At 33.9% G+C, this 15097-nt stretch overlaps 1 long non-coding RNA gene across 1 annotated transcript in view; it reads right to left on the reverse strand.

Moving 5' to 3' along the window:
* Positions 1–636: 636 nt before the first annotated feature.
* Positions 637–15097, reverse strand: part of LOC143663651 (uncharacterized) — a 29947-nt gene continuing 15486 nt past the window's right edge. The window contains exon 4 of the long non-coding RNA XR_013166092.1: positions 637–1183. This is a non-coding gene — a long non-coding RNA (uncharacterized LOC143663651). The remainder of the gene's footprint in view (positions 1184–15097) is intronic.

Genomic DNA, 15097 nt, shown 5'->3' on the forward strand with positions numbered 1-15097 from the left:
GAAACTTCCCATATGGTCTTTCAATCAAACTTCTAAATCAAATCTTTGAATAGTTTATTCATGTTACTTTGGCACAAATTATCCAAAATAACTAAGCAGTTACAATGGCCATTTATTGTGTTCAAAATTTTGTGAATTTGAAATTTAAACAAGTTACAGCTGGGTTGGCTTGTCTCTCTTCCATGATGTCTGGAGCTTTAACTGTGCAACTTGAAGTCTAGGGGCTGGAACCATATGAATCTTCTTTCCCTCATAGGTCTTGTGGCTGATAATACCTGTAAGCTAACGAACTTCCATGCAGACTTCTCAATGAGATGTCTCCACTTTGGCTAGTTTGTGCTTCTTCAGAACATGATGACTGGGTTCCACAGTCAGGTGCCCCAGTGAGACATGATAGCTCAGTGGAAACTGTATTATCATTATGGACTGGCCTCAAGTCAAATAGCTTCACCTCTGCCACAATTAACTCTATCCCATATGCATAATATATTCACCTCTCCTCTGAGTACACCCAAAGTCTGATCACATCAGGTCATCTTGACTTAGAATGAAGGTCAAGAATCTTGTCAAAGGTCTGGGTATGAAAAAGGCTAATTAAGCTCTCTAAGAAGTCCTATGAACTGATAAGAAGAACAAAAATGATTGACAAGATAAGTATGTCAAGATGTTTTGTAATAAATATGATGATTTATTCTAAAGACAAATGGAATGGATTATGAGAGGTGTTTAGTGTATTAGCAATAGGACCGTCTCTAGAATTATAGCTTCGTAAGTTTCCAGTTTCATATTACCACGTGAGCTAATAGAAAAGTAAGACCACTTCTGTAGGAGTTTTGTTAAGGAGAATGGCAGCTATATTCTCTATTCTTTTCCTCCCAACATTAAGAAAAAATATGATAAATATATTGATCATTGAAGTAAATGAGTACTTTTCTGAAAGCCAAGAATTATTGAAAGAACTATATCTAAGAGAAAATTTTATTTTCAGACCCTGCAAATTGATGGTGAAAATTCAACTTCTGTGTTGAGCCATTAGTAAAAAAAATGCCTATTAATCAGCTAAGAAATATAAATGTGATATGGAACTGGAAATTTGGAATGGACAATTTAAGCATTTAAACCCAGATCCTAATAATCCCAAGGAATATTGCCCTTCTGTTGCACTATGGAGCTTCTCTTCTTCCTACATAAAGAAAAATGGAGACAAACACACATAACCATCCAAGAACTGTGACAGATCAACCACATGGACTGGTAAATATGGGGGATAAGTCAACATCTTTTGCCCCACATTATCCACTCTCCTCTTCTGTACTACCCAAATCCCCCAGTGCAAATGCTATATTTATCCTTATTGTGGATAGGGGTCATCATGTACCATGACTAAGTTTAGGGCAAAGGATGTATATGAAAGTGACATGGGCAAATTCAAAGTAACCTCCCAAATGAAAAAAAAAAAAAAAAAGAATCTCTTTCTTATGCTGTTGGAAAAAAAAAAAAACAATAACTGTAAACGTCTTGGTAACCACGAATTAAGGACAGCAGCTTTTCCAAATCGTGCATTGTTCAGAACGACTATGCAGATATCTGTTTACCTTTGGAATGTTAATGTAAGCTTTGAATTTTTAATATAGTGTACATTTATCTTCTTTGTTACCTGAACCAGTACCTAAACCACAGAGAGGGCATTTACAAAGAAGCAGTGAAGTACCACACCTGGGTTTTAAAAAAATGTGTCTCTCTTTTTTAAAATAAATATTTTTGAGAAATTGTGGGTTTACAGAAAAATTCTGCATAAAATATAGAATTCCCACACATCAACCAGCCCACCAACAATGACACCTTGCAAAGCTGTGGAACATTTGTTACAACTGATAATATCATATTTTTTATAATTGTACTGTTAATTGAAGTCCATGATTTAACTTTGGAATCCCTGTTTGTAGGGTAGTTGCATAGATTTTATTTAAACTTTATTCTGTTACCATATATATAATCAAAGAATTCCCCCTTTAATCTTATTCAAGATTATATCATGTGTTCCAGTGCTGTTATTTGCATTCACAATGCTGTGCTACCATCACCCCCATCCAATACCAAAACTTTTCCATCATTCCAAATAGGAACACTGTACATTTTGAGCCTTAATATCTCATTCCTTATTCTCATACTGTCCTCTGTTAACCTATATAATAGAGTCTGACTCTATGAATTTACTTACTTGAATTGTTTCATATCAGTGAGATCACACAAAATTTGTACTTTTTTGTATAAAGTACAAAAAATAACTGCTTATTTATCCATTCATTGCCTGATGGACACTTGGGTTGCATGCATCCTTCTTGAAAAAGAAGAATGGAGATGGAGGACACACACTTCATAATCTTAAAACTTATTACAAAGTCAGAGCAATAAAAATAGCATAGTAATATCACAAGGGCAGACATATAGACCAATGGAATCAAATTTAAAGCTTAGGTATCAATCCTCACATTTATGGCCAACTTATTTTTGGTTTGGCAAGGTGACCCTCACCACTCAGTTGAGAAAGAAGAGTCTTTTCAAAAAATGCTGCTGGGTAAGCTGGATCTGTGGATGTGAAACCACATATCTGGAAAAAGTTTAATATTTGGAATGTTCAAAGAAATACTTCAACTTAACAACAACAAAAAGACAACCAGCCCAATTAAAAAGTTGACAAAACACTTGAATAGACATTTCTCCAGAGAACATGTACAAATGGCCAGAAAACATATGAAAAGATGTGCAACATTATTAGCCATCAGGGAAATGCAAATCAAAACCACAATGAAATTCCATTTCACACTGATTGCAATGACTTCTGTTAGAAAAATGGAAAATAATAAGTATTGGAAAAGGTAGGGAGAAATAGGAAGACTCACTCATTGCTGGTGGCAATGTAAAATGGTACAGCTGTTGTGAAAGACAGAAGTGTAGAATTACCATATGACCCAGTGATCCCACTACTAGGTATATACTCAAAAGAATTGAAAACAAGAATTCAAACAGATATTTAACACTGCTGTTTATAGCAGCATTATTCACACTATCCATGAGGTGGAAACACACCTAGGTCTTATATGCAGATATTAAATATAAATATGAATTTACTAGCACAAGTTTTAGAAGATCTGGAGCTCTAATTATTTTATTCCATTTTTATTTTATTTCATTTTATCGCTCTTGCTTTAGTCTATATTTCAAAAATAAATGCAAATACTTTAATGTTTAGACTTTAAAAATAATATGAAAAACTTGACCGCATTAGACTTATCCTATCTCCAAAAATATCTATAAAACTTGGAAAACTAAGAAAGAATAATTTTTAGGAAAAAAACAGCAAATATTGCAGGATTGTGATCATTGAGATAAGCTTGCAAATTATCCCATAATTATTTTGGCTTTTCTTTTGGGGGCATATTTTTCTATGACACAGAGTGGTGGAACCCATGCATTGTTCAGAATTGCAAGCTACTTAAAGCCTGGAATGTGTGGACGAAGGTACCTGATGAGAGATAACTGCCCACCTGGAACATGTAAAAGTCTATATGGATGCACTTTTTAAGTGTGGCATATGTGGAGTACAAAATGTAAGTGAGGTCTACTAAAATTTAGGATGAGACAAAAATTGTGACAGTAAAGGTTATGCAGCAATGGGAAACTTTCGAGTCCAAATTCAGTAAAAGTGATAAGACCTCATTGAGTACCTTTGGGATTTAGTTGAACTCAATATAAACTGTGTATTGGAAGTTGGGACTTTACCCTAGGAAAAACAGGTATCAACTGTGTCTACATTCTGAACCAAAATAAATCCACCAAATAAACAGTAAAAACAAGTCCAAAGAAGCAAAGCTGACCACTAGTACTTTAACTATCAGAAAAGAAAATCAGCATTGTTCAACAGAAAAAAATGAAGACTTCCTCTCACATATAATCTATGTTGTGTAGCATAAAATTATGACATGTCTTATGGTCTAATATGAATGTAATGATGATTTAAGACTGGGAAAGAGAGAAGGAAAAGAGCAAATATTTGAAAACATAGTGGATGCAAATTTTCTAAATTTTAACAGAAAACAATACTTAAAAATGTAAAATGAGAAAATAGTGTGAAAACAAATGTTAAGAAAACCGCATTTTGGTATTTCATAGCAAAACTTATGAAATAAAAGATAAAGAGCACCATGGTAATTTACATATAGGAAAAATATGAATGAAGCTTGATTTCCTACCAAAAATAATTTTTCATAGAAGACAATGGAACAAAATCATTGAAGTGCTAAATGATTAAAATAATACTACCACTACTACTAATCATAACAAAACAATATCCCATGACATGAAATTAAAAATACCTATTTCATAAGTGAAATCAAAATGCAAATATATGTATATAATTTTAAAAGAGACAATTTGTGACCAGTATGTTTGTTCTATAAGAAATGCTTGGGTAGGGCAAGATGGCAGCTTAGTGAGGTATGGAATTTAGTTCATCCTCCAGAACACTTAGTAAATAGTCAGGAACAGTACAGAACAACAGCTGGGGCTACATCAGTGACTGAACACACAGTGTACATCAGTCTTTTCCAAACACTCAGTGTACACCAGGCTGAGACCTCACATAGACAGGAGAGTCTGGTGAAATTAAAGGCACTGTATCTGCTGAAATTGAAGGCACCCAGCTACTTTAAGCTGGGGAGAAGCTATGGGCAGAAAAGTGTCACATGCTGGGCAGGACAGGAAAAGCACGAAGTCAAGAAGCTTCTTAGGAAGCCTGACAACCAGCTGGATCTCATCTTCAGTGAAAACTGATGCTGGCAACCATTTCTCCTGAGATGTGGGCCAGTCCAGCATGCAAAAGTCTGACAGGGTATCTAATGTCTGGGAAGACCCTCAAAGAAAAAAAATAAATAATCCACATAAGCAGAGCAAGAAAAAGGAAAAGAAGAATTGAAAAATTCTGATCAGTTAAACAGAACTTATGCTAGAGGTATTGAATATTTTGAACTGAATGTCAAGGAACATATAGAGAACAAACCCATCCATCAAGAAAATCCTAAGTAAAAAGATGTAAACCTCCAGGACAAAGTAATTAAACAAATCAAATGTCTAGATGCCAGCAAAAAAACAGCAAATCATACTAGGAAAATTGAAGATATGGCCCAGTCAAAGGAACAAGCCAACCATTCAAATGAGATAAAGGAGTTGAAACAACTAATTCAAGATGTTCAGATAGACATGAAAATCTCATCAAAATGAAATCAGTGAGTTGAGGGAAGAGATAAAGAAGACACTGGACAAACAAAAAGAAGAAATTCAACGTTTCAAAATAAAATCGTAGAATTTATGGGAATGAAAGGCACAGTAGAAGAGATGAAATAAAAGAGAAAACAATGGAAACCTACAACAATAAATTTGGAGAGACATAAGAAGGGATTAATGACTTAGAGGACTAGGACTGGATATCTGAAATCTGACATGCAAACAAAAATACAGGGAAAAGGATGAAAAAGTACATGCAGCATCTCAGGGAATGGAATGATAATATACAGCACATGAATATACATGTTGTGGTTGTTCCAGAAGGAGAAGAGGAGGGAAAAGGAGGAAAATAACTAATGGAGGAAATTATCATAGAAAATTTCCCATCCTTTATGAAAGACATAAAATTACAAATCTGAGAAATGCAGTGTAACCCAAACAGAATAGATCCAAATAGACATACTCCCAGACACTTACTTATCAGATTGTCAGATGTTAAAGAGAAAGAGAATTTTGAAAGGAGCAAGAGAAAAGCAACTCACCACATACAAGGAAAGTCCAATAAGACTATGCGTGGATTTCTCAGCAGAACCCTGGAGGCAAAAAGGCAGTGGTATAACATATTTAAGGTCCTAAAAGAAAGATACTGCCAACCAAGAATTCCATATCCAGCCAAACTGTATTTCAAAAATCAGGGCAGGATTAAAATATTTGCAGACAATCACTGAAAGAATTTGTGACCAAGAGATCAGATCTTCAAAAAATACTAAAGGGAGCACTACCAGCAGAAAGGCAGGAGAGAGAGATCTGGATAAGAGTGTATAAAGGAAGACTATCAGTGATGGTAAAAAGAGAAAAAAAATAGATATGCCATATAAAATCGAAAAGACAAATTGTAAAAGAAAGTACTGTCTTTACAGTAATAACATTAAATGTTAATAGAGTAAACTCCCCAATTAAAGATATATACTGGCAGAATGGATTAAAAAACAGTACCATCTATATGCTGTCTACAGGAGACTCATTTTAGACCCAAGGACAAAAATGAGGTAAAGTTGAGAGTTTGGGGAAAGATGCAAACATCAATCAGGATGCAAGCATCAACAATCAGGAAAGAGCAGCAGGAGTATCTATATTAATATCCAACAATTAGACTTCAAATGTGAAATAATTAAAAGAGACAAAGAAGGACACTATGCATTAGTAAAAGAAACAATTCAACAAGAAGACATAAAAATCATAAATATCTATGCACTGAGCAGAGTGCTCCAAAGTAGAGGCAAACAGTGACAACACTGAAGGGAAAAATAGACACCTCTGTCAAAATAGTTGGAAACTGCAACTCCCCACTCTCATCAATGGACAGAACATCTAAACAGAAAATCAGTACAGAAACAGAGAATTTGAATAATACAATAAATGAACTAGACTTGGCAGACATTTACAGAATATTACATTCCACAACATACACATTTTTCTCAAGCGCTCATGGGTCATTCTCAAGGGTAGACCATATGCTGGGTCACAAAGCAAGCATCAACATATTTTAAAAGATTTAAGAGATCATACAAAGCACTTTCTCAGATCAAAATGGAATGAAATTGGAAAGCAATAACAGGCAGAAGGTCAAAAATTCACAAATAAATGGTGGCTAAACAACACACTCTTAAACAACCAGTGGGTGAAGGAAGAAATTACAAGAGAAATCAGTTACTATCATGAGGCAAATGAAAATAAAAACACAACATATCAAAATTTATGGGATTCAGTAAAGGTAGTGCTAAGAGGGAAATTTGTTGCCTTAAATGCCTATATTAAAAAAATAAGAAAAAGCAAAAATTGAGGAACTAACTGTTCATTTGGAAGAACTAGAGGAAGAACAGCAAACTGACCCCAAAGCAGACAAAAGGAAAGAAATAAAGAAGATTAGAGCAGGAATAAATGAAATTGAGAACATGAAAGCAATCAAGAAAAATCAACAAAGCCAGAAGTTGGTTCTTTGAGAAAATCAATAAAATAAATAGGCCCTAAGCTAGGTTGACAAAAAAAAAAAAAAAAAAAAAAAAGATGGAAATGAATAAAATTAGAAATGGAGGAAGAGACATGACCGCTGACCCTGCAGAAATAAAGGAGGTAATGAGAGGATACTATGAGCAACTATATGCTAATATACTAGACAACATATATGAAATGGACAACTTCCTAGAAAGGCATGAACAATTAATAATAACTTGAGAAAAAATAGACAACCTCAAAAAAACCAATCACAAAGTGATTGAATCTGTCATGAAGAAGCTCCCAAAAAAGAAAAGTTCAAAACCAGATGGCCTCACATGTCACTTCTGTCAAACATTCAATAAAGAATTAGTACTGATCCTGCTCAAAATCGTCAAAAAGCTGAAGAGAAGGAAAGTGACCTAACTCATTCTATGAAGCCAACATCACCCTAACACCAAAGCTAGACAAAATACTGCAAAAAAAGAAAACTAGAGACCAATTTCTATAATGAATATAGATGCAAAAATCCTTAACAAAATACTTGCAAATCAAATCCAGCAGCACATTAAAAGAAGTATACAACATGACCAAATATGATCTATTTCAGGTATGCAAGAATGATTCAACATAAGAAAATTAATGTAATACAGCGTATCAACAAATCAAAGCAGAAAAAACACCTGATCAACTCGACTGAGGCAGAAAAGGCATTAGACAAAATTCAACATTCTTTCTTGATGAAAACACTTCAAAGAACAGGAATAGAAGGGAACTTCCTCAACATGATAAATGATACACATGAAAACCCCACAGCTAACATCATACTCAATGGGGAGAAAGTGAAAGCTTTCCCTCTAAGATCAGGAATAAGACAAGGATGCCCATCATCACCATTGTTATTCTACATTGTGCTGAAAGTTCTAGCCAGAGCAATTAGAAAGCAAAAAGAAATAAAATCCATCCAAATTGGAAAGGAAAAGGTAAAACTTTCACTGTTTGTAGATGACATGATACTATATGTTGGAAATCCCCCAAAATCCACAACAAAACTACTAGAACTAGCAAAATGGGAGGGTACAAAAGCAACATCCCAAAATCAGTACCTTTCATTCCTAAACACTAGTAATGAGCAATCTGAGGAGGAAATCAAGGAAAAAAAATCAATTTATAATAGCAATCAAAAAATCAAATATTTAGTAATGAATTTAACAAAGGATATAAAAGACTTACACACAGAAAAGCACAAGAGATTGCTAAAAGAAATCATGAGAGACTTAAATAAATGGAAGGACATACCATGTTAATGGGTTGGAAGACTAAATGCAGTTAAGGTGTCAATTCTACTCAAATTGATTTATAGATTCAATACAATACCAGTTAAAATCCAAACAACTTACTTTGCAGAAATAGAAAAACCAGTAGCCAAATGATTTCAAAGGGAAGTGTGCCCTAATTAGCTAAAAATATCTTGAGAAAGAAAAATGAAGTGGAGGTCTCAAACTACCTGACTTTTAAGCATACTATGAAGACACAGTGGTAAAAACCGCATGTTACTGCCATAATAATGGATATATTTACCAATGGAATCTAGTGTTCAGATATAGACCCTCTCATCTACAGATGATCGAACTTTGATAAGGCAGTTAAGCCAACTCACCTGGAACAGAGCAGCTTCTTATAGAGAACTGGATATCCATAGTCAAAAGAATCTCATACCCTGTACACAAATTAACACAAATTGGGTCAAAGACCTAAACATTAAAGCTAAGACCATAAAACTCTTAGAAGAAAATGTAGGCAAATATCTTATAAATTTTTAATAAGAGGTGGTTTCCTAGGCCTTATACCCAAGCATGAGCATTGAAGAAAGAAATAGATAATTGGGAAATCTTAAAAATTAAGCAGTTTTGTGCATCAAAGATCTTTATCAAGAAAGTAAAAAGACAGCCTATGCAATGGGAGACAGTATTTGGAAACCACTTATCAGATGAAATTTAGTATCCAGAATATATAGACAGCTTCTTCAGCTCAACAACAAAATGCAAGCAATCCAATCAAAAATGTGTAAAAGACATGAACAGACACTTCTCAGAAGAAGAAATGCAAATAGCTATAAAGGACATGAAAAGATGTTCAACTACATTGGCTATTAGGGAAATGCAAATCAAAATCACAATGAGATATCATCTGAAACCTACTAGAATGACCATTATCAAAAAAAAAAAAAAAGAAAAAAAAACAAGTGCTGAAGAGGAGGTAGAGAAAGAGGCACACTTATCCACTATTGGTGGGAATGTAAAGTGGTCCAACCACTCTGTAAGGCAGTTTGGCAGTCCCTCAGTAAAGTAAGTATAGAATTGCCACATGATCCAGCAATCCCATTACTAGGTATATGCTCAGAGGACCTGAGGGCAAGGACACAATTGGACATTTGAACACCTATGTTTATAGCAGCATTATTTAAAATTGCCAAGAGATGGAAACAACCCAAATGTCCATCAACAGATGAGTGTCTAAACAAGCTGTGGTATATCCATGTGATGGAATATTATGTAGCTGTAAGACAGAATAAATTCATGAAGTATGTAAAAGCATGGATGAAACTTGAGGACATAATGCTGAATGAAATTAGTCAGAAACAAAAGTACAAATACTGTTATGGTCACAATAATATGAACTAACACGAGCAAACTCGGAAAATTGAAGTTAAGAACACAGTTTATCAGGAGGCAGAAATAGGGTAGAGATTAGGCAATTGGTGCTGAAGGAATACAGATTGTGTAGCAGGACTGATTGCAGAAGTTCACTCTTGTGGACTAACCGTAATATAACAACTCAGTGAAGTGAATTTGAGAGCACGGGCTATTAGGTCGGGGCCTATTATAAAGGGTCCTAGATTGTAAGCTCTTACAGCAGTCACATATATTCAGGAGTTGTAGCTGTTATTTCTAAATTCTGAGGTTTTGAGCTGTTTTTTATAATCTCATGGTTCTCAGAAACTTCAGGTATTTATGTGACACCTGAGACTCAGAATTAGAGCTCTGAAGCTATTAAAGTCATTAGTATCCCATACAGGGACTGTTCAAAAAGTTAAAAAAGTGATCTGACTTCTAGTAGAGATATGAATGAAGCTGATCTGGACAGGATTAAGGTAAATCAGAATACAGGGTAAAGGATGATATCATTCATATTTTAAAATTTCAATTTCTGTGTGAGACCAAAAGGAAAGATGTTTATTTTTGAAAAATTTGTATTTTTTAGTAATGAATTTCCCAATATAAACTGTATGATCAGTTTAGTTGAACACCATAAGTACATGGAATCTTGAATAGAGCATGAAACTTTTTTGGTTTGTTGAGGTTAGTATGATGCCCCAACATACTAACAATTGCCCCAACAATCCCAGAGTAATTTGGGTAGTGAATAAAGAAATATTTGTAAGGTCCCTTTGGGGCACTAGGGAGAAGACAGGAAATATTCAACTTACCCATTTGCAGAATTTCTGATATTCTCACTAGCAGTGAAGACAACCAAATCAATAGACTGAGCCTGTGATCCTGGGGTTTGCCCCCATGAAACTTATTCTTGCAAAGGAGAGGCTAAGCCTAGTTAAAATTAGGCCTAAGAGTCACCCCCTGAGAACCTCTGGGTGGCTTAGACATGACCTACCTCTCTCTAAACTGATGCAGCATGTGAACTCACTGCCCTCCCCCACCACGTGAGACACGACTCTCCAGGGGCAAAAATCTCCCTGGCAATATGGGAATAAATCCCGGAATGAGCTGAGAACCAGCATCAAGGGATTGAGAAAGCCTTCTTGACCAAAAGGATGAAGTCTCAGTGGCTGAGAAATTTCAGAGTTGAGAGGTTATTATTGAGGTTATTCTTAAGCATTTTATAGATATTCTTTTTTAGTTTATGGTGTATTGGAGTGGCTAGGGGGAAGTACCTGAAACTGTTGACCTGTATTCCATTGCCCTTGATTCTTGAAGATGATTGTATAAAGATATAGCTTTTACAATGTGACTCTGTGATTATGAAAACCGCTTGTCTAACTGCTTCTTTTACCTAAGGTATGTATGAACAGATGAGTAAAAATTATGGATAAAAAATTTAAAATAAAGGGGAGGACAAAGTTTAAAATAAATTGTGTAGATGGAAATTCTAGTGATCAATGAGAGGGAGGGGCAAGGGGTATGGTATGTACTAGTTTTTTTTTCCTTTTATTTGTTTTTCTGAATGATGCAAGTGTTCTAAAAATTATCATGGTGATGGATATACAACTATGTGATGATATTGTGAGCTATTGATTGGACACAATGTATGAAATGTTTGTAAGCTAAGATTTATCAATAAACATATTTTTTAAAAAAGAAATGCTTAAGGATGTTATTCAAGTTGAATGAAAATGATGCCAGATGAAAATATGAGCTACAGATTTTAAAGGAGAGCACTTGGAATAGTAAAAATCAGATAAGTATATAGGTAAATGTAAAATCTAATATGTATTTTATTTTTTTCTTAGTATCTTAAAATATATAATAGGTTAAAGCAAAAAAAAACTATTTATTTAGGGCTTATATCCTTGGTAAATATGGTATATATAAAAACAATAACATAAAGATTGGGAGGATGAAATTATAATGTAGAAATAATAATATGCTTACTCAAATTAAAATGAGATGGTAAGGTTAGTTTACCCCTAAAGCAATGACAAAAAGATAATGCAAAGAAGGATAGCCAAGGGCCAATACAAGAATTCAAATGTTAGAGTTAAAAAAGAAAAATAAAAGATAATCCTCCCCCTAAAAAACTGGAAAAGTTGGAAAAGAAGCATGGAACAAAAGCACACAAAAAAGGAAGTGTCTAGGAAAATGATTGATATAATCAAACTATATCAATAATTGTACTAATTAAAAATGAATTAAGTTAGAACAGCTTTATGACTGGATGAAAGATACAACCTAAACATTGTATTTCTTCCCTAGCATTCCATTTTAAATACCTATAAGGAAATGATAAGTCAAAAGCAAAGGAATGGAAATCGAAATGTTTGTAAACTTTCAGAGTACGAAAGCTGGAATGGCTGCACTAAGAGCAGGAAAAGTAACCTTGATGACAAGGAGCATTCACCAGAGCTACTCACCTAGACCAATACTTCAAAATGCCAGAATAACTCATCAGATAGACATTTTAGTAATAAATAAACAGATTATATTTCTGAGAAAAAGTATCCATGAATCTACACTCACACGCATACACACACAAACACAGACACAATGAATGAGGAGTTGCGAAGCATTTCTTTATAATAGAATGTCAAGTACAAAATATAGGAAGAATATCGAAGACAGAAATTTCTCAATGGATGATAAAACTAGCAAAAGAAAATTTGATGAGGAACTGGATAATCACATAATCTCAAATTATCTCTCCACAGTTTACTCGTTAGTAAAAGAGAAAATAATATGTTTACAATGAAAAGTCCTAGTATTTATTACTTTATGCAAATGATCATTTGATATCACCAATATTGGGGAATATCAACATGTATTTCCAGATATGGTGCACATGGTATCACGTTTGTGGCATCCCTGCCCAAAAATGCAGAACCAGAAACTAATCATGAATAAATATAAGACAGACGGGAGAACTTTCTACAAATAACTGGTTTGTAGTCTGCTTTAGACTACTGGAATGTGGTCTGCAAAGTCAGCAAAGGAAAATGAAAGAATAAAATACTGTTCCAGAATAAGAAGACGAAAGATACGTGGTAACAAAATACAGTGTGTTATCCTGGAGTGGATTCCAGTCATGGATGAAAAAAATCCATTAAATCTATAAAGTATATTTGGACTTTTTTTCTAATTTTGATATTATGGTGTGCTTATATAAGAAAATTTGCCTGTTCTTAGAAAATGCACACTGAAGGTTATAGTGGTAAAGGGAAAAACAAATCTCCATGTTACTCTCAGATGGTACATAACTTGTTTCTAGACGTCAAAATTATGACAAAATTGCAAAGTTACAAAACACTATGCATATTATGAAGTAAAACATGAATTATTTTCAGTTCTTAATTAAGGATCTACAGCTGCATATCCAGAGTTGATTTTAGCCAACTCCATACAATGAAAATAAATTAACAACGGTTTTACTACTTAAATTGCTAACTATTCATAAGCTACGCTCTCCTCGATTCAGTTCTAGTTATATAAATTTACATTTTCAATCTTTTTAGTACTTGAATCTTTATGTTAATAATCCAGAACAGTTATATTAAGCCAGATAAATCTAATCTATTAACTAACATTTTTTCATTTAACTCCTTGCTTAGAGAAATTATAATTAAATAATTTGACTTAAATTTAAGAAATATCTTTTAATATTTTCTTCTTCTATTCTCTAAGCTTGTACCCAGCGCCTGACCACCAGAAAGTGTGAAATAATGCATGTATGTTATTTTAAGCCATTAGGTTTTGTGGTTATGCAGAAATAGATAATAAATTTATTAGCTCTCTGGCTTTGGATTGCTCCTTGTCCTCCTACTTTGTCATTTTATTGATACAATAACAGTTCCTTCATCATATGAATATTATGATAATTAACCAGAAGCATCATGTAGCACATCATAAGTTTCTAATAAATGTTATTAAATAATGTCAGCATATGTGGTTTTCCGAAGACTAGGGCCAAACCGCCTGTGTTCAAGTCGAGTTTGTTATGTCTTAGCAAGTTATTTAGCCTCTCTTTGTGCTGGTTTCTTCATTTGTAGATTGAAAATAGTAATTAATATCTACTCTATGGGGTTATTGTCTGAGTAAAGTCAGTTAATGTTTCTGAAATATTTATTTCAGAATCTTTTTTATTTCAGAAAAATTTCATGGAACATGGTGTGCATTTCTTGCATTAAATAATAATAATAATTTTTCAATCACAGGCTAATATCTGTTATTTCTGCAGTTTTTTCTTTACTTTTGGTAGGCTCAGCTAAATGCATAAATGCTACTTTAGCAGAATCCATATCACATTAGAGCAATCTATCCAAGTATAATCCTTTTAAATTCACATCAATCAGTACTAAAGCCTCTTGGGGCTAATAGACAACTGTATTGCAATAGTTTTGACAGCCAAAAAAAGAGAATACTTCATTTGGTTCTCTTTACCAAGAGACAGGTTCTTTTAAGTAGCTCTTTACAACCTCTACTACATTATTCTGCTCTATTGAATCCATTATAATGTTATGATTAGAAATTTCACTTAATATTTTAGCTTCAATTTTTTTGTTTCAATAAAAATTCTTTAATAATGATGTGAGAATATCTGTAAAGTATATGCAAACAAACTGTAAAAGACAATTTACAACTTAAGGGGTTGCCCTCAACAATGAAGACCTCTGGATATCCACATCCTTTTTTCAATCCCTCTCCTTGAGTGTGGTATAGGCATAGTTACTTTTATTTTTATTATTATTAATTAATTAATTAATTTTTTTACATGGGCAGGCACCAGGAAATGAGCCTGAGTCTCCTGCATGGCAAGCTAGAATTCTGCCATTAAGCCACTGTTGCATTGCCCAGATATAGTTACTTTTAACTAACAGAATGCCATAATAGTAGTAATATGTCACTTCATGATTAGCTTAGGAAAGATTGTGACTTTTATCCCTTGATAGCAAACTTGCTCTGTTTTCTGCTTGTCTTTGAATACTTTGATGAAGAAAGCTTCCATAATGGAGATGTGGTAACGAACAGAGGGCAGAGTAGTTCAGTAAACCAACTTTCAGCTATGTGAACTTGGAAGTGGACCCTTGCCC

The sequence above is a fragment of the Tamandua tetradactyla genome, chromosome 19 (assembly GCF_023851605.1).
Source record: "Tamandua tetradactyla isolate mTamTet1 chromosome 19, mTamTet1.pri, whole genome shotgun sequence".
Lineage (NCBI taxonomy): Eukaryota > Metazoa > Chordata > Mammalia > Pilosa > Myrmecophagidae > Tamandua > Tamandua tetradactyla.